We start from the raw sequence: 21,582 nt of genomic DNA on the forward strand, positions 1-21,582 counted from the left end.
AAGCACTATTCTATGGAGAAAAGTCACTTGTTTTGTTATTTTCTTTCTCAGTAACTCTCTAGTGATATAACATCTAACTTTCCAATGAAAATAAGAGATAATTATACACCTTTGTTTTACCTCTTGTTACAATTCTGCCACTCAATTATTTTATTAGTAAATAGAGAATCTTGTAGGTTTATTTTTATTATTTATTGGGCTATTTAATTTATAGTTTGTTCAGAAAGTATACTTTTAAATTTTGATCCAAAGGTTATTTCTTCTCTTATTCCCTATTGGCTCTCCTTTTTCTTTTCGGTTACAATATTGTCTCTCAACTTACAGAGTGTAATCTCCCAAGATAAGAAGAAAAATAAGAAAGAGCAAAACTCCATCAATCAATAACAATCACTAGCATTTTGAATCATCTCTCTTCTTTTTAGTTACTAGTCTTCTTGATCTTTACTTAATTTTTTTCTCATTTATTTTTGTATTTTTGTATTTGATTAATATATAGTGTCACATAGTTCAAACTTGAAGTTTTCAAGGTATTTGAGTATGATCAATATTGTTATTATTTTGAGAAATAGTTTTCGTTTTTTTTTTTTTTTTTTTTTTTTTTTTTTTTTTTTTTTTTGGTTTTTGTATTAATGGCTTGATGGCACAAATAATATACAAGGCGAGTTCAACAGCTTAAAACACTTATATTTGTTTTGTTAATCAACTTCAATTAGCTCTTATACTCGTGGTAAAAAATATATATTCAAGTTGCATTGCTTTTTACTTTAGTTGTTAGTATAATAGACGTTGTTTGAGCATTAATGGACAAAATCCCGTTTAAATATACGCATCGTCTCAAGTAATAAAATATGTGAATAAAATATCGATCTCATAATTAGAATTATACTTAAGTGTATAAATAAACTGTCGATCTCATAAAAATTATACTTAATTTAATTTAAGTATCAAAATAATTCACTTTATATATTATTTAAACGACCGATTAAAAGAAAAAAAAAATTAACGACCGTCTGTAGATCTTTTTGTCTATTTCTAACAGGATTTGGTAGGCGCGCGAATCTTTAACTGTTATGGTCCTATACTCTCCATTTCCAACCAGAATATTCTTTCTATACTGTTTTTTTTTTTTTTTTCCTTTCAAAGAATGCCCTGTATTTCTTTTTCTAGAAAGTAAGAAAAAAATGCTCGAATTTTAACGATTCTCAGATCTTCGATGAAAATAACGTGAGAAAACCATATGTTATTGTGTGGTATTATAATTGAAGCCCTTAGTGGATTCCAGGTGGATGATCCGGGGGGAATGACCCTTTTTTTTTTGTTTTTTTTTAAAGTAGAGTGTGAATCCCATTAACTTCTTCTCCAATTATTTTGGAGATGACCCTTTTTTTTATTTTTTATTTTTAAAGTAGAGTGTGAATCCCATTAACTTCTTCTCCAATTATTTTGGTTTTCTTTTGAGTGAACCTTAAGCTAGATCCCATGTGACAATCGTATTAGCTTTTTTTTTTTTTTTTTTTTTCCTTTAAATTTCTTCTTTTGGAAATAGTTTTTTATTTTTTTTAATTGCTTTTAGAAGCGTAGCATGCAAAAGTAGTCAAAGCTTCGCCTCCTCATGCCCTAGTAAAGGGATATTTAGGTGATTTGGCTAAATCAGCATTTACGATCTTATCTTGGACAAAAGTTTTCACCTGTTGCTACTTTCATTTAGTCCAAATTCTCGCCATAAAAAGTAGTTTTGAAGGTCCCACGCCACAACAAATCTTCATAGGATGCTAATACAGGCGAAAGTGCTGTAGTGTATCAAAAATTTCTAATGCTGTTTCACTTCCAAAAAGATGCATAAATCAATGGAAGGAATCATTCAAATGATCTCACAAAATAAAAAAGGAATCATTCAAATGAGATTACTTCGTAATTGCGATGTTGTTTACCAAATAACACAATTCCTTTTCCAGTTTAAAAGAAAACCACAATTACGCAATATTGTCTTTTGAGCACCAATGAAATTGAAGAGCGAAAGTGAATCTAAATTCTATAATATTATTTCCTAATTATTTTTCATAAACTGTAGAGGTAGCTATCTATGTGCTCTCGATAGTAGACGTGCCCTTTCGGTTTCTCATTGTAGAAACTTGGAGGCGCATATTTTGCTTTATTGTGCGTTTTATTAGAATTTGGTGGATCCAATTTGTGTTTGGCATTAAGTTTTTTTTTTTTTTTTTTTGTTATGAAGTTATTTGTATCAGTATTAGTGTTTGTATTTTCTTAATTTTGTAATACAAAAACATTTAAGAAAAAAACTTATGAAGTCCTTCATATTAGTATTAGTGTATGCATTTCCTAAACTTATAATACGACCACATTTAAGAAGAAAAAAAATATATATCTAAACCAACTTTGAAGATACATATTAGTAGGTATAGACACTAGTTTGCCCCCACTTAAATATTTTTCTCTTGATTATGTATTTGTGATTGCTTCATTTTTTATTCCTTAGGCGATACACAAATCCTCATCTAGGGAAAGTTATTACCATTGTGCATGGTGGAGAGCAATCAAGAAGCAATCATCATAACGAACACAATGGGGAAGGCAAAAGACTGAAAGAGACATCGCTCTTTAATTTGTCAAACTTAAGAGACGTTTGGTTCATAGATTAGAATCATTTTCGATTTACGTGTATTTTTTGTGAGAGAAAACACTGTAGTGAACCATGAACCATGATTCGAATCGGGATACAAATCTCCCAACCAAACAACCCCTTAGTCATATAAAAGCAAAATAATATAATAAACAAATACTTAATAAGAGGACTTTTGCCAATAGAGTGCAGGTACTTTTCTGTAAGGTACGATGAAGATATTTGGGATATTTATTTTAAGGGTTCGATTTTAGTTTTGAATTATAATTTTTAATTCTTTACAGTATTTTTTTCTCATAAAAAATTTAAATTTTTAAAATTAAAATCATAAATAATAATTCTAAATCTATGAACCAAACGTCACAATTATCATGGACTCTTAAACATAATTTACATGCTCTCTACCATACAAGGTTATAGCCTAAACATAATAGAAATAATCACAGAAACTACCTCATTATTTTTATGAAAATACAAAAAATTCTCACCCAAATATTTGTAATGACAAAATTTCTTTAATTTTATTTTTCTTTTTTGAAATTACTAACTTAGAAGGAGCAATTACAGAAAACAATAAAAAAAAAATAAAAAAAAATCAGATCTTACCTAAACAGATGAAGGAAAAAGAAAAAAACAAAAAACAAAAAATACCATGGTGGGCTGCAACCCAAGTGAAGGACTACCATGTGTGTATTTTTGTAATTTTTTGATAACACCTATTTTTTTTTTTTTTAAAGAAAATAAAACCTATTTTTGGTGTATAGAATTTTGAAATTTTATAATGAAGGATTTTATTTTGTTCAGAACTCTTTCAACTCAACTTATTTTGAATTTTGTATTTTTGTATGTATTCTCAAACAATAGAGTGCAGTGGCTATTTTTAAAATTTTTGCAAAATACAATTTTTTTTTCATCATTACCAAAAACATTTATAGATTGATATTTTACAAAATATAAGGATACTTCATAATTATCAAAATTTATCAAACTGGAAAGGAAGGGTAAGACAAAGTGCAGGTAATTTTATTTCTATGAAGATTTTAATTTCTATGAGCAACACGTCTTAAGCCATTGATTTATCATCTGAAAGTGTAGATTTCTTATCATTTGATAGGGAATGCAACCATGCCCTATAGTTTTTCTACTAACATATACAATTAATAAAAAAAGTGAATTCTCTAAGACACAATTTTAAACTGTTAATTTTTCATCATCACATTTAAAATTGTTATATATATATTAATCTTATACAATTCAAACATTATCTAACGATTTAAAATTGTGTCTTCTGGTTAGGATATTTTTATTATGATAGAATTCTTCATAAAAGAACCTAAAAATCTAAATAACCATTTATTTTCTCAAAGCTAAAAAAAAAAAAAAAAAAAAAAAAAAAAAACTTCACCTTTTTTTTTTTGGTTTTATGCACACACCATTGAACCATACGATATTCATCACTAAAAATGTCATACTTTTAATTTAAAATGATTCTAAGACAATTTTATAATTTAAAACTTTCAGTAAAATATTTTTGTGATATTCTACCACTTATCATTCTCATTAAAAATTTTGCCCTAATATACACGCTTTAGAAAAATTGCAGCTACCAAGCAATTCTATTTGTTCTCGCAAAACTATTACAAGTGAGATCCATTTTTTTTCTGAGTAAACGAGATATATCAATTTTTACTTATTTTATCGATTTGAGTATTATTACAGTAAAAAATTTTAAAAAATAATTACATTTAATTTTTTTATTATAATAAAATTTTTTTACATAAAATTATATTTTAAATTAAATAAAAAATTTAAATAAATGAACTAAACAGACCGTATATTGATGTATAACATTTTTCTAATCCAAAAGGCTAATTGCTGTCCCGCTGTCACCCTGGTGCCAGGCTACACGCACCTCTACTTTATGTATTTACTAAACTTCAATGCTTCATCATCAAAAGGCCTCCGCCACACCGTCCATTTTCTGATGATCATGAGAAAAGCTATTGAGAAAAAGGGCTCCGTGGTGGCAGGTGAGACTTTTTATCTGGTAGTACCTCTTTTTGCTAATGTTTATCTGGCAGTACTTGTAAATTAGGTGTAGTTCATTCAGTACTAATTAATATGACAGTGCCTTTATAAAAAAAACAAAAAAATCTGTCATCATACAATCCTTTGCGAATTATTTATCGTTATTTTGTTTGTTATTTGTTTTTTTTTTTGTTTTTGTTGTGTTGCTTTTATCATATGATTAAGATGCTATACTATGATTGCTTTTTAGCATTTAGATTATTTTCATAAATACTTTTTAATTTTTTAATATAATTTAAAACACCTCTAATTTATAATAATTCGTTCAAAACACTCTTTGCGTCTAAATCCGTTTATAAGACTAACAGAAATGCTGACGTGATATTTATTAAAATATATAAAAATAAATTAAACATTAAAAAATAATAAATAATTTAATTAAAAAACCTAAAAACTTTATCTGAAAAACGTAATTTTTAAAGAATTTTTTTTTTAAATAAAGCGTAACTTTATTTGAATGGAATGGGCTTTTTGAACGATTTATTTTTGAACCATTTAAAAAAATTAAAGAGCATTTTAAAACAAAATACATAATTTAAGAGTATTTATGAAAATAATTCTCAATGTTTTTATGAATTAATGAGCAAAAGGACATGAATGCTTGCTCTATAAGTGACACTATCTTCTCACAAGGAAAAAAAACTTAAAAATTGGCAAAAGTAACATTATGGCTCCATCTTCTCACATTGAAAAAAAAAAGTGAGGAACATCATACTCTAATCCTCGAAGCTTAATTAAGTTAAACAGCTGTGAATTGTGCAACTTTCGTCAAAAGTAGAATTGGAAATGAATTGCCAATGGTAATTTTTGTTAAAGATAAAGGCAAAAGAGATAGAGATGAAGTCCGCCACTAATTACATTTAAGAGTAACTCTAACCATATTAATCATCTCATATTTTTAGCTAAAATAATCAATAATTTATTTTTTTTAATTTTTTGTCCATTCCAACATTAGCTATTTTGGTGAATGCTTTTCACACTAATTAAATATAGCTAGTATGGAGAGATTAGTCACTTAATTTTTATATTATTTTATTCTTTCAACTGTAATTAACGTAAAGGTTCTTTTTAAATTCAAAAAAATTATCTATATTTTAAATTTAATAAATATTAAAATAATTTATACTTGGCTAAAAGTTGGTTAGACTAATCACTCAAAAATTACTACTTTTAGTCATTTTAGTTAAAATTTAATTAAAATTTTGAGAGTTGTTGGAGGTGCTCTAAGAGTTTTCATCCAGTAACTTCTAGAGTACGATCGTGTACAAGCCAATGCTCTTTCACTAAATTAGTAATAGGAAAAGATGCTAATATCACTTTTAAGTCACTTTTTTTTTTTTTGTCTCTTTAGTTAAGTTATCTTTCTGTTATTGTTTTTTCCTCTTTTTTCTCATTTCCTAAAATCATATATCTTCAAATACGTATAATTGAAATATTTTTATTATAATTTATTCCTATTAAAATAATTTATTTCAAATATTTTTAAGACTTTTATTATTAAAAAATAGTAAAATAATAATATGATAAATAAAAAACCTTGACATGCGGATAGAATTTATGAAATTACTACTGCCTATGAAGTACTCGGCACTGACTAATATAAGAAGAGGTTTTTTGGGTATGTTAACATTATGATAATTTAAATTTTTTATCCGTTAAATTTATATAAAATCACATAAAAATTAAAGTTAAAAAAAAACTTATCAATACACATACTAAAAAATCTTTCATATAAAAAAAACAATAAAGAAAAAGATGAGTAGAAAGTGGAAATGAACCCAGAACTGTTTAGGTCCTGTTTATTTCACCGATTCGAGTTTAGAATTTGACTTTTATTATAGTAAAAATTTTTTAGAAATAATCACATTTAACTTTTTTATTACAATAAAAAACTCTCATATAAGTTAAATCTCAACTCAAATTAACAAATTGAACAGACTCTGTGTATTTAGAGAGAATATCGAGGGACATGTCACCTTGATTAGCGGCGAAGAAAGGAGTTGGTGTGATTCTGTCTTGGGGTTGTCGTCTACCTTTTTTCTTGGGCGTGCTAGTGTTTCCTTGCTGTCAAAGGAAGAAATTTTTGGGTGAGCTTGAGCTCTTACGGCGATAGAAAAAAAAAAAAAGCATAAAGCATAAGTTAGAATTTTTTATTTATTTATTTGAATAGTGAATGTAAAAAGTTTTTGAATATATTTAATAAATAAGTTAAAATTTTTTATTGTTATAAAAAGTAATGCTATATAAGAATATGCATGAACTTTTTAATTTGTTATTAATAAATAAAAGGTTGAAAGAGTAAATAAAAAAGTTTTTTATAATTTTTTTTTCAATAAGCATTTAAGAAGTGGTTTGTGTTAAAGGAGTTTTTAAAAGTTGATTTGTTTCATGAGTTTAAATTCATAATTTTAATTCTGTTATAGTATTTTTTTCTCATAAAAAATTTAAATATTAAAAATTATTAATTTAAACGCATAAATTAAACGGACTTTAAAAGTTAAAAACACTATGTTGACTTTCTAAACAATCTCAAAAACAACTTTTAGACTAAATAAGTCAAAAATAATCTATTTTAAGCCAATCCAAACAGACTCCATACGTCTCTCCTATGACTTGACTATTTGTCTGTCCCCATTTGTTAACAGCACCTTAACACTTTGACTAACCCATAAAGAAGCACTCTCCCCCTAAATCTGCCAGTGTCTCTCCATAGTGGAAACCAGGCAATACAATCCCAACTTCATTCATGATTAATTTTTTCAAGAATTTTATAATAATGTAAATAAGGATGAAAATTAAAATATATTATGTGTGTACCCATTGAAAAAGACATTGAAACATAAGAAAACATTGAAGAATTACTCTATCCACATTTCGTGATATTTTATAATTACTCTATCCACATATCGTGATATTTTATGAGCTAGATTTTTTCCTGGAAAATAATCTGTAAGTTACAATGTCAATATTTTATTAATATTGTCAAAGTACATATGAAAACTAGGAGTAGGGGAAAATGAGACTGTACGGGTCTTAAATTTTCACCATTTATTTTTAATTAATACCATTTAGTCAATATCTTTTAGTCAAAAAATTATATTAGTCTAAAGGTATTAATCAAGAATAAAAAGTAAAAATCTTAAAACAATCCTTTCAATAGTTCACCAAATTTCTCTAAGAGCAATGACATAAAAAAAAAAAAAAAAGAGGAAGAAGAAGAGTGTTGGCTGCTTTTTCGTGTCTAACAATCTGTGTCTAAAATTATCAGTTGGCTATCACTTCGGCGCTTGGGGACATCTCCGCAATTTTCCCAAGCGCTTCTTTTGCACAACAAATGGAGATCAGCCAACTAATTTCACGCTTGGCATTTCAGAGTCACTTCTATTCTCATTCATACGTTTACTTATTTCTATAATCGCATCAATTGTTGCACAATTATGAATACACCCTTTTAAGTAAATTTTATATTTTGATTTAGAAAATAAACTTTATACTTATTATATTTATGTCAATCACAATTAAAATAAATGATTATAAAATGAGTGCAGGCTACTAATTCTATTCCCATTTTAAAATAAAATAGAATATATAAATATGAGATTAACTTTTATTTTTCAATCATGCTTCGTAAACATGCCATGAGTGTATTACTGAAGTTGTTACTTTCATTGTGACAAAGGATTCTACCGAGGTTCTCTAGGAAAAGGTATGTAGCAAGAAGATCCTATATTGAAACGGCTATCGGGATTTCTTCCATTGCCATCCTTGCCTAAAAGAAAGGGTGATCATGTCAATTCATTCCTTCTAACATGTAAATTCTATCGAAATTTGTTCATAATCGAGGTGTCAGTCCAATAAATGACGAGAGTGGAATTTTTATAAAAAAACCACGGAAATTTTATTTGCATTAATTCCCTATTTTTCTAAGTAGTCACTTTTATAATTCCCAAAATACTCATTGCTTCATTCTTGGATCCACTCAATTCAAATTTCACATTTAACTCCTTTTTTTTTTTTTTTGGTTTTGAAAGTGTTTTATATAAAAGAATACAAACTAGTAAATTTTATTATTCTCATACATGAGAGGCCTTATCTCAGTGATTGATCATATTTTTCCCTCTTAATTAACCTTAGGAAATTTCTTTGAGAATCTAATTTGGGTTTTCATCAAAGAATGTAGCATTCTTCCACGTTTGAAGGTAAAAATTTTGGGGTCTTGACCAGTACTATAGCTATACATAGATTTGGGAATGAATATACGACTAAGTCGAGTTCAGATACACGAAGTACTGAAATCAAGTATTGTAATATTCTAGTAAAAGATTTGATAAAAGGAGCAAACGTATTAACGGAGGGATTTTTCCCCTAATAAGTTACAAACTTGCATTAAAACGTATTAGTGGGAGTAAGAGTGGCAATTTGTGTTAATGGGTCGTGTTCGTGTCAACCTGTTTATTAATTGTGTCAGAAAACATCAACACAACATGTTTATTAAACGTGTCAAAAATATAAACTCAAATACGATCCATTTATTAATCTTGTTAATCATGTCAACCCGTATAATCCGTTTAAATTAATATATTAAATAAATAACTAATATAATAACAACTTATTTAACACAGTCAAGACAAGTTTAACATGTTTATTGGTCAATTTATCTTTTCCTTTAAGAAAAATAAATGAAATTTACCTACAAATATTAAAATTCACATTATTTGTATTTAATATGTCATATAAACTTCATGTTATATCACATATTATTAGATTACAGATAACATATATAGTTAATCGTGTCAATTCGTGTCACTTCGTGTTAGGAGGTCAATCCTAACCCAACCTATTTATTAATCGTGTTAATCATGTCAACCTGATTATGACCAAAATTCATTTATAAAAAACTCAAACCCACTAACTTTGTGTGGGTTTCTAATCATGTCGTCGTGTCGCTATCTGGATTGCCAGCCTAAGTGGGAATAACTTGGAGTACAACGTACTCCTGTAGTAATTTAGATGCAATATTAAATAAAAATTTAGAAGTTATATAATATGGTACTATAATGAATATACAAGGGCACAAAAACTCACTTAATAAATATAAATCATCGTTTGAAATTCTAAAATTAAATTTAGAAGTTATATAATATGGTACTATAATGATTTCAGAATTAGTATATCATGATTTTTTTTTGAATGACTAGTATCGCGATTGTGGTAATTAAATAAATAATAGAAAAATAATAGAGATAAGGACACATGAAATTTATAGAAATTAACTCGTTAATGAGAGCTACGTTCTCTAGCGTCTTCGGATCTTCCAAATAATGGTTCTTCAAGCAAAAACAGAAGGAAAGAATAGGAGAATCAAGAAAATAGAGAAAGAAGGGAAAAATATGGTGTGGAAAACGTCTAGGGCTCCTCAGGTACGCATGTATGGCTTCTCTTATGCATGAATGTGCATGTGGGGTGTGCGTAGAACGACCTCCCTCTTTTTTGGCGTGTATGATGCCGTTTTTATAGGCCTTAGATGGCTGAAAATCTACTTTGAGGTAAGTTTCCCACTTGACTTTTGATTGGAGATCTTCTAGATAGACTTTCCGTTGGGAGGAGATGCTCACGGAGCAAGTAAATCTCTATTTGTCTTCTCCTTATAGATTTTGGGCATGATTTATTGGGGATATGGTGGAGATATTCGTATCTCCTATTTAAATCTCGAATTCTAAAGTGGCACGGTCATCTGACGACTCGTCTAATGAAACGCTCGTGTGTTCAATAGCAACATGCGACCTATTAGTGGCTCGCGGCTCATTCCAAATGCGTTTGAGTTAGCACGCTATTACAAGAAGTGAGAGGCCACCTAAATATCGGTATCCAGCCGAGATACCGGCCAGTATTCAACTGAGATACCCTTCGGTATCACCATCAACTGCCAGTATTTAGGGCAATCTAGCCGTTGCAGCCGCCAGAATACCTAAAAATTCAGAAAAATTGCATACAACAAGCAGATAAGCAAAAAAAAAAAAAAAATCCAAAATCAAACGACCTATTAGTGGCTCGCGGCTCATTCCATATTCGTTTGAGTTGGCAGGCTGTTACAAGATTGAGAGGCTATCGCTCGTTCCTTCTCCTTTATCTCCTTCTCTCTCTCTCTCTTAATTTCTTTCTCTCTCCCTTTCTTCAAAAACAATCTTACGATGGTCCTTCTCTCCTACTGCCGTCATGCTTCTCCGGTGACTGAACAGATCACTTGCGTGAAGCTTCTTCACCCACGCGAAGCATCCCTAGTAGATCTCTTCGTCTCGTCTGCGCTCTTCCCATTGCGGAGATCGATCTCCTCCTGCACATCCGGCACCGTCACGCGCACCGTTCCCGCACATCCACCTCCTTCGACGATGAACCATCGTATTTGCCTCACGAAACAGATCACAACGCCATCGATTGGGCACAGAACTCGCGAAACCGTACGATCACGGAGGTCAGCGCTCGCGAAACAGTCCAATCCACAATTCGTGACTTCCTCCTTACCTTTTAGTTCTTGCTGTTTGTTGATTTTGTGAAGTTTTCTATGTTATTCTTGTATTATTTGTGGATTTTGTGGTGTCGTTTGTATTTTTGTGATTTTGTTGGATACACCGGCCATGGTGATGTTGTATTGCCGCCAATAACGGCGATTTTCTGGAAGATACTGGCTAGGATGCTTTTTGGTATCCGGTGTATACCTGCCGGTGAGGGGAAGACTTTCGTTTTTACTGATTTTATGCATTTCTATTTGCATGAGTGATGTTTGTGTGTGTGTGTGTGTGTGTGTTTTTTTTTTTTTTTTTTTTTTGTGATATTGATGATTTCGATAAATTATGGTGGTTGTTGACGGTAAAAACTTGTCAACAGAAATGGACCGGGTCACCGCTAGGTATCCCGTTGGATTACCGGTTTAATATTGACTGAATACTTAATATAGATAGTGAAGTGCTTGTGGTATTTTTTATGTAGTGAGCAATGTAAGAAAAAATGCTTAAAGTAGGAAAACACCTAAAATTTATAGTGGTTCACTCTTATAAATGAAGAGCTACATTTACTATAGTTTTTTATTCCTTTTGAGATTGTTACAATTTACACCACAAATTACTCTCTCGTTCTTTTCTCTTAGGAAAGATCAACCTCTTTTCGGTACGAGACTTCTCTCCTTTTATAGCCGAGCTTCCTTCGTCGGGTGGGTTTTCTTTGTAGGCTAAAAAGCACTCAAGTGGCCTGCTTTTCTAGGCCCAGACTGTAGCCCACTAATCACTTTTGCGCACTGTTCACTCAGCCAATTAGTCTCCCATTACGGCTCTGTGCGCACCTGTAACCCTTTTCTGTCCCCCGTAGGGTGGTTTAAGGGTTTGCATTTAATGCCTGTACTGCAGACATCTCCTATTTCCGCACGCAACTTGCGATGTCAGGCTTTCCCCTCTTCGGGCATTCCTCTCGCCGTCACTATTTGCTCAGCCTAGTTGTCTTTCCTGGCAATTAATTTCTTCCCGAAGGATTCCTGCCGTAAGGTCGACAGCGCGACCTGTCGTTGTCAAGAGGAGTCGATGTCGAAGGTGTTGGGAATAGTGTCCTAGAAGCATGAGATGTAATAGGATATTTATTATTTATTTAATAAAAGAGTTTATTCATTATTTTATGTGCATATATTTATGAATATTTTATGAATATCAATAAAAATTCCATGATTATTTATGTAACCTTAAACATTGTATATAAGTGTTATATACGAGAGGATAATGTTTAAGGATAATAATCAAAAAGTAATGTTCATAATGAATTTAATTAAAGTTTGGAATCTTTAATTAAAATATTATTAATACATGTCATCCCCATTTAGAATGGAACGGTGTTATCCGCACTGTTAATATGGTGAGATATTGAATGAGTGTATTTCGCATAATGAGATTATGTGGAACAAGGACACAAACACAATATGAATTTCTAATAATTCCGTTAAGTATAGAAATTCTAATTGAGTCTACCGACTGTCATATATAGGATGATCTTAATCCTGAGTTCTAACAGACTCCTATTTATGGATTTGTGTCTTTTGATTTACTCAATACGGATTCTGAGATCCTGAATCCTATTCCTTGTATTTGGAGACATGATGAAGTAGGTATTATACGAGATGAAATCCATTCCTTCTTAAGAAAGAAGTAGATAAATAATTTTCTTGAGGGTTGATTCGGTACTTGGATTAGTAGGAGCTCCGATTCATGAATGTGTTTTATGAATCACTGTCCATTAGAGAATCAATGATACTCAAGGATAAAGAAGTAATTAGAGAGGTTAACGGATTTTACCTAGCTCTAATTATGAAATATTTATGGAGGATTGATCTATATGCAATGACTATATCAAATGGACACTTCACAGTTTAGAAGTAATTTATATCTATAATTTCGAGAGTGCAATTCCAAGTTTATAGTGGAGTAACTATTGGAATTAATAGAATTAATTAATTAATTAAAAGTGTTTAATTGATTATTAATTTTATTGGAGCTCGGGATTATAGGCCATTAGTCCCCGCGTCGTCCTAGTAATTCTACCAGACACAGAAGGCAAAATGGGAATTTTAGAATTACGGAATTCTAAAATTAAATACTCAAAAAATAATTAATTGAGAATTAATTATTATTTAAATAATACGATTATTTAAATTTGAATTTGAACACATCTAGATTTATCCATTTAAACTTATTTGATAAGTTGTTCAATTTAGAAATTCAAATTAATTTAAGTTTGACTTAAGAGGAGAATTTTGGTTCGAAATTCAAATTGGAGATAGAGATTGGATTCCTTCTAGAAGTTTGACTTCTACTCTATAAATACTATTTTTGAGACAATTTTCGGAATGGTTTTTTGCCCTAATTTTAGAGGTAGCCGAAATTTCTCTATAGAAATTTTGGAAACAATTTTTCAGCCCTACGAGTTAAGGCTGGCCGAAATTCTCAAGAGAGAAAGGAAGGAAAAAATTTTTCTCCAAAAATTTCGCATCGTGCATGTGATGGTGTTTGTGGAAATTCGAGTGTTTATTGTAACCCGTTTTGTCTCATGTGTGCCCACACACACGTCTTCGTGGATTCTAGGAATTGATGTGGAAGACATTGGTTTTCTAAACACAAAGATTGGAGCAAGGACTGTTCGTGGTCAAAGAACTCAAGTTATCATCCGAGTCGGCTTCCAGGTATTTTTCCTGATTGAGTTCTTGATCTTTATAAGTTAATGAGATTAATTTATTCGTGCATAAATTAATATAATCTATAGAGTATCTCAAAAGTTTTATAAAATTTTTTGTTATACACGATTCGCCTCTTCCCCGCACCACCACGCTTCCGTATCCGGATTCGATCCGGAGACCAATAGAAGGCTGTGCTTCCTTTGCAGCAGAAAGAAAGGGAACCCCCACCGTCGAGGGTTGTTGCCTTTTGAGAGAAAGGAAGGCCACGTGTCACACTGTTATTTTTTCATGCATCATCCACATTTTCCCACACAACAGTGGTTATTTGAGTATTTTAGTAACAAAATCCAGTTTGGAATGGTGGTATTACTGCGAGATACCAAGAGTATTATAGTTGGATACTAATAGTTTCGCCTGAGGAGAGAATGCACAGAGTTTGTTTGTCGTCGTCACAGTTGTAGGCAGAGGGAAAAACTGTTCGACCTCCTTATAGCGGAGAGGGAAAAAGGGAAAGAGAGATCTTCCAAAGAGAGTGATTTTGTGATTTTTCAAGAATTTACGTTTGGTTCATGGATTTAGAATTATGATTAAGAACCATTCTCGTTTTACGTGTGTTTTTTATGAGAGAAAATACTGTAACGAGCCACAAACTATGATTCGAATTATGACACGAATCCCCCTTCCAAACGTTGTAATTGATGGATTTTTTTGTGTTCGGTGTTTTTTTTAGTATTCTAGCACTGGCACAGCCGCCGATAATAGTGGTTACCGACAGATACCGTTGAAAACTGTCCGGTATTCGGGGTGGATACTATGTAAGATGATACTGATAAGGTATCACCGCCGCTGCAGTGACAACGGTAACTGATAGATATTGTGTGATGCCCAAAAATTCTCACATACGAGTTGGCCAATGCATTGCATACATTCATGGCATAATATACATGATTTATAAGTTTAACATTCTATTGAGATGCATTGTTATGTTATTAGTGTATATTAAGTAGTTATTGAGCATAATGTTTTGATGAAATGACAGGATTGCTCGAAGGTGGATCCGGTAGGTGGAATAGTAGAAAAGAGATTTATAATAGTGGTTTTTATGAATTACAAAGAGTTTAATTGGTGACGAAGTTTTGAAAAAGGTTAAGTATGGATTTTGTTCATTAGTTGGACCCACATGTGGTACGAAATACCTTACAATAAGAACATAAGAGTATGAAACCAATTTCAAGAGGTTGATATAGAATTTCACATGAACTATTGAACTAGAACACACTAGAAAACTCTATTTTGCTCGAAATTTGGTGCTCGGGTTTTTGAGTCTTGATTGAGGCTTTTGTTGGCTTGTAAGTGACTTAAGAAAATTTATTATCTCATGCTTGAATATGTTAGGAAGGATTTTACAAATATTGGTTAAGTTTCAATGATGAACGGACATGAACAAAAGTGGATCATTTTAGTCATACCGAGTTTTTTTTTTTTTTGATATGAGCAAGTAAACCTAAATTAGTATGTCAATTGAATGGTTATGACCTACTATGTAAATGGAATTTGGTGTGAGTGTTTAACACCCTATTAAGAAGGTGATCAAGCAGAAATAAGGGACACGTTACGTTATCAGCCAAGGTGATTTTCCTTTATGATGACTAAGCTGCTTCTTTGATTGCTTAAGGGATATAAGCTACTAGATCAATCTACACCACACTTATTCATCTTCCCCGATCTCTCTCTGACAGAAACCCCTTTCTCAAGCTGTTAACTTAAGAAAATAAGAATTTCCTTGGTGGTTCATCAAGTTTGGATGCCAAATTTCAAGAAAAACCTAACCTAGTCAAGGTAAGGGCCTGTTTGGTTTGGAAAATGTTTGGTGTTGGTTCAGTGGGTTTCACTTGAATATTACTGAGATATTTACACCACATAATCTTTGATATGTCAGGCACAACCACATAAAAGGATTTAATCAAACTCAATTGGGAGGTGGTGGTTTCAAGTTTGTTTTGGTGGCAGCCCTGAAACAGGTTGGTTCAACAAGTGGCTCCGATTTATGTTTATTTCCCTAGGCTAGAGAGCTCTGTTTGAGCTAAAATTTTGAGGGAATACTATCGTAGGTGTTGTCAAATATATCCTAAAATATCTCATTAAAATACTGTGAAATTTGGGTGTTATGACCTTTTTACCGAACATGGTTTAGTGAATGGAATGATAATGTGATTATGAGCATATTTTATTTTATCTTGGGATATTACATTCAAAACATGTGACTTTTGGCTTTGGGGAGTGTTAGAAATAAGGAGAAATGCTGTCAAAATTTTTAGAAAATTTTTGGAATCAAGAAGGATCCAAATTTAGGGCTAAACCCACCCCATAGGCCATACCATGACCACTGGATATGCCAAGCATGCCCTGGCTTGCGTGCAGGCATGCAGGCAGGCCTGTCTACAGCTCATACTACGTATAGGTGACCCTGCTGCGTGCCTAGCATGCCCAGGCATGGGCTGCAACCTGGGTGCCTGGCTACTCGGCCAAGAAGGCCAAATGAGCCATTTTTAGCACTTTTTAGCCATTTTTGAGATAGTAAAGTATATTTCAATTGTATATTTGATCAAATAATTATTATTACTCAAAATTTAAATTTAGAATATTATTATTAGTAATTCAAAAAAAAACGATGATCAATATTTCAGTGATACGAAGTGTCGGATCCCCTGAGAGCAGTACCTAAAAGATTGGTTCGGTGTTAAAGTTTAAGGTAAGTAGAATATCACCTGTATCACCATAAAAGTTGTCCATATACTATGTGATTCAAAGTTGTGATATGTGAGTATACGAGACATGTGTTATTGATGTTAGCATGACCATGCATGCATGACATGATGTAAAGATATGTATCATTGAACATAAAATGAAAATAATGAATATTAAAAGTGAAGAGAGAGTTAAATGATGGTTTTGTAGTTTTTGATGGGTTTTGTGTCTCCAAGGAGACTGCCGGACCTCTTGCGGCGTGGGAAGCTTCTCCGATGATCACGTGGAAGGATTTGTGTTTATTATGATTAGCCCCACGTGACGACATTTTAATAATATAGGTCGAAGGACCTTTGTCTCAATAGAGACTTGCGGTGTGGGAAGCTTCCTCGATGATCACGATGAAGAATTGGTTTTAAATGTGAAAAATGTGTTTTACCCCACACGACGGCATTTGATGTTATGTATGTTGTGGCCACAAGGTCCGATGAGGTATCTGGGATACCACCCTGTCTAAGTGATTGCGCGCATAAGATAAAAGAATGAATGAAAAGTTAAAATGTATGATGTTAACAAGTCATGAGCTCATGCATATTCTCATTGTTGCTATATCATGCATTATTCTACTTACTGGGCTTTAGCTCACTTATTTTATGGTGATGCAGATGAGGGTACATCTCAGCATTAGTTATGGACTAGATGGTTGACTGGCGCAATCCTGAGGACTAAGATAGGTGTATATGGACAAACTGACCTGTATTTTGGAGGCCCTCGTTGTAATTAGGGATTGTGATTTTGTGTAAGCTCGTGGGGTATACATAGTATAAGGCTGTGCCTATTTTTGATAGATGTATTATATTGTATATATTTGGCCAGCCTGTTGGAGTATATTAAATATATTTTGCTTAGCTTTACTTTCAAGGAAGTCTTAAAAGTTTAAATTTACCCGTAATTTCTTACTTAATACGTATAACATGTTAGGTTAAGTTTAAGAGAAGGGAAATAAGTAACACTACTTAATATGAGTAATTGGATAATTTAGAGCCATATTATGTGGGGTGTTACAGTAGTGGTATCAGAGCAAGGTCAGTTCTGTAGATTGTTCATATACATTGGTCACGGGATGAGGGAACGCCATCAACCAGTAAGTTTATGTTTATAATGTACATATTGTTTATATTTGCATTGGCCATTTATTGTGAATTTATGTGAGAAAGGATAATTTGAAGTGTAGGAAATCATGGTAAGGACCAGAAGTAGGGATGAGCATGGCGGAGAAAGTGGTACCTCTGGTGAGAGAGAAAACAAAGATACTCGTGAGTCTAATAGTAGAGATACCCGCCTTGATAGGCTTGCTGATGCATTAGAGAGGTTTTTAGAGCAGCAGACTAAGTTATAGACTGATCACTTTGCTCCACCCCTGCCATTGTCTTCAGCCCCACCACCACCACTATTATCTTCAATTCCACCAACTCCTCCACCACCACCACAGACATTATTAGCACCACCTCCTCCACCTCCCCCAACCACAGTGATACTAGATGCTGTTGGTGAGTGATTTCTTAAGTATAAGCCACCAGTTTTTGAGGGCACAGGTGATTCCAAGATTACAGAAAATTGGATACGTACCATGGAATGATTATTTGACTATACCAGGATTCCCAGTACGGATAACGTATATTGTGCAGTTATGATGCTCAGAGAGGATGCAAGTTACTGGTGGGACTCTATTATAGCCCCGTATGATATCCACACTATGCCATGGGAGATTTTCAGGGACATACTAGAAGAGAAATTTGTGACTGCTGCAACTAAAGACGAGAAGAGAAGGGAGTTTTCAAATCTAAAAACAAGGTTCAATTTCAGTGGTTGAATATTTGAGGAAATTTAATGAGCTCTCTCGATATGCCCCTCATCTGTGTAGTAGTGAGAAGCACAAGATTGATCAGTTTTTGTATGGTTTAAATCCGATAATCCACAAGGATTTGGAAGTGGCTGATCTGGAGGGAGCAAATTTTGCTAAAGTGGCCAACAAGGCATTAAAGGTTGATAAGGCAGAGAAGAAGGTGCTAGAGGCAAACAGGGAAGAAAGAGAGAAACAAGACAGGTATAGAGGTAATCAAAGTAGAGGATTTTAGCCTAAGTTCCAGGGAAATAGATATAAAGGACCTCAGCAACAACAGCAGCAGCATCAACAACAACAAAGACCTCAATGGAATCAAGGGGGTAAAAAAAGGCAGGGTAATTGGAATCAGGGGTCACAGAATCAAGGAAAAAGAGCTAGAGGAGCAGGACAACAAACCTAGACATCATCCTCATGAGCCTCGAGGACTCAGTGCCCCAAGTGTGGAAAGTTTCATCCTGGAGAATGCAGACAGGGAATGTGTTTTAATTGTGGTAAGCCAGGACACTATGCCAAGGAATGTCCATCAGCTCCAGGTGATCAACAGAAGAGAGTACCTGCTAGGGTTTTTGCATTCACACAGGCTGAGGCTGTAGCACGTCCATCAGTTGTTACAGGTGAGATACTTATTCATGGTATCACTGCACGTACATTAATAGATTCAGGAGCCACTCATTCATTTGCATCCAAAGAGTATGTGAGAAAATTGGGCCAACAGACAGATAAACTTGAGGTGCAATACAGTGTTACTCTTCCATCTGGGGAAATTATGCAGTCAAGTCAGATGTTACGAGCTTGTCCACTAGTGATTGATGGGAGAGAGTTGTTTGTGGACCTAGTGGTGCTAAATATGACAGATTATGATGTGATTTTGGGGATGGATTGGTTAACAAAGTATAACGCATGCATCGACTGCAGAAAGAAGATTGTAATGTTTAAACCTTCTGAAGGAGAAGAGTTCTCATTTATGGGTATAATGAGTGGTTTGAGGACTCCTGTAATCTCTGCTTTGAGGGCTAGGAGACTACTAGATAGTGGTTGTGTGGGTTTTCTTGCTAGTGTTGTTGATACCCTAGTAGAGCAGAAGGTTAAGGTAGAAGATGTTTTTGTAGTCAATGAGTTCACAGAGGTGTTTCTAGAAGATTTACCAGGGTTACCACCAGGAAGAGAGCTTGAATTTGAGATTAAGTTAGTACCTGATACAACACCTATTTCTAAGATTCCATACAGAATGGCACCACTCGAGCTGAAAGAATTGAAAGTTCAGTTACAAGAATTATTGGACAAAGGATTCATTAGACCGAGTTTTTCTCCTTGGGGTGCTCCAGTGTTATTTGTGAAGAAGAAGGATGGTACAATGAGGCTGTGTATTGATTACAGGGAATTGAATAAGGTGACAGTAAAGAATAAGTACCCTTTGCCTCGGATTGATGATTTGTTCGAGCAATTACAGGGAGCCACAATGTTTTCCAAAATAGATTTGCGATCTGGATATCACCAGTTGAGGATAAAGGAGGGTGATGTACCAAAGACTGCCTTTCGTACAAGATATGGGCATTATGAGTTCTTAGTTATGCCATTTGGATTGACCAATGCTCCAGCAGTGTTTATGGATATGATGAATAGGGTATTTAAGGATTTCTTGGATAATTTTGTGATTGTTTTCATTGACGACATCCTTATCTATTCTCATTCAAGGAAGGAGCATGCTGAGCATCTGAGAATAGTACTAAGAACTCTTAAGGAAAAACAGTTATATGCCAAGTTTAAGAAGTGTGAATTTTGGTTAGAGAAAGTGGCATTTCTTGGTCATGTGGTTTCAAGGGATGGAATTTCAGTGGATCCTAGTAAGGTAGAGGCGGTGACTAATTGGTCAAGACCAACCAATGCCTCAGAAATTCGAAGTTTTCTTGGATTGGCTGGGTATTATAGGAGATTTGTTGAAGGGTTTTCAAAAATTGCCAATCCTCTCACGCAATTGACCAGGAAGAATGTGCAATTTAAGTGGTCTGATTCATGTGAAAATAGTTTTCAAGAACTAAAGAATAGATTGGTGACAGCCCCAATTCTCACTATCCCTATGAATGATAAGGGGTTTGTGGTATATAGTGATGCTTCTAGAAATGGGTTGGGGTGTGTATAAATGCATGAAGGAAAAGTTATAGCTTATGCCTCGCGTCAGTTAAAAGATTATGAGAAGAACTACCCAACTCATGATTTGGAGTTAGCTGCTGTGGTGTTTGCATTGAAGATATGGAGACATTACTTGTATGGTGAAAGGTGTGAGATTTTTACAGATCATAAGAGTTTGAAGTATCTCTTCACTCAGAAGGAGCTAAATATGAGACAAAGGCGGTGGTTAGAGCTGATAAAGGATTATGATTGTGTCATTAACTACCATCCTGGTAAGGCTAATATAGTGGCAGCTGCTTTGAGCCGTAAATCTTCAGAATGTATGAATATGTCAGCTATGTCACTGATTCAGATACCGTTGGGGAGGGACTTGCAAAAGTTAGAATTGGAGATTATACCTTATGGATTGATGGATAGACTTTCTGCATTGACGTTACAACCCACATTGTTAGAGAAAATAAAGCAGAAACAAAGTTCGGATCCTTATCTTTGTCGTTTAAGGAGTAAAATTGTATCGGGAAAGAGTAAGAGCTTTAAGATCACTATTGATGGAGTAATCAGACTTGGAACTAAGCTTTGTGTTCCAAATGATGATAATCTTAAGAAGGAAATAATGGAGGAAGCTCATAATACTCCTTATTCGATTCACCCTGATACAAGTAAAATGTATAAGGACTTAAAAGTTTATTATTGGTGGCCAAAGATGAAAAGAGATGTTGTCAAGTTTGTCAGAGAGTGTCTCACTTGTCAGCAAGTAAAAGGTGAGCATCAGAGACCGGGAGGTACGTTGCAACCACTAGAAATTCCACAATTGAAATGGGAGGATATCGCGATGGATTTTGTAACTAGATTACCAAG

The sequence above is a fragment of the Morus notabilis genome, unplaced genomic scaffold (genome assembly GCF_000414095.1).
Source record: "Morus notabilis unplaced genomic scaffold, ASM41409v2 Scaffold5, whole genome shotgun sequence".
Classification (NCBI taxonomy): domain Eukaryota; kingdom Viridiplantae; phylum Streptophyta; class Magnoliopsida; order Rosales; family Moraceae; genus Morus; species Morus notabilis.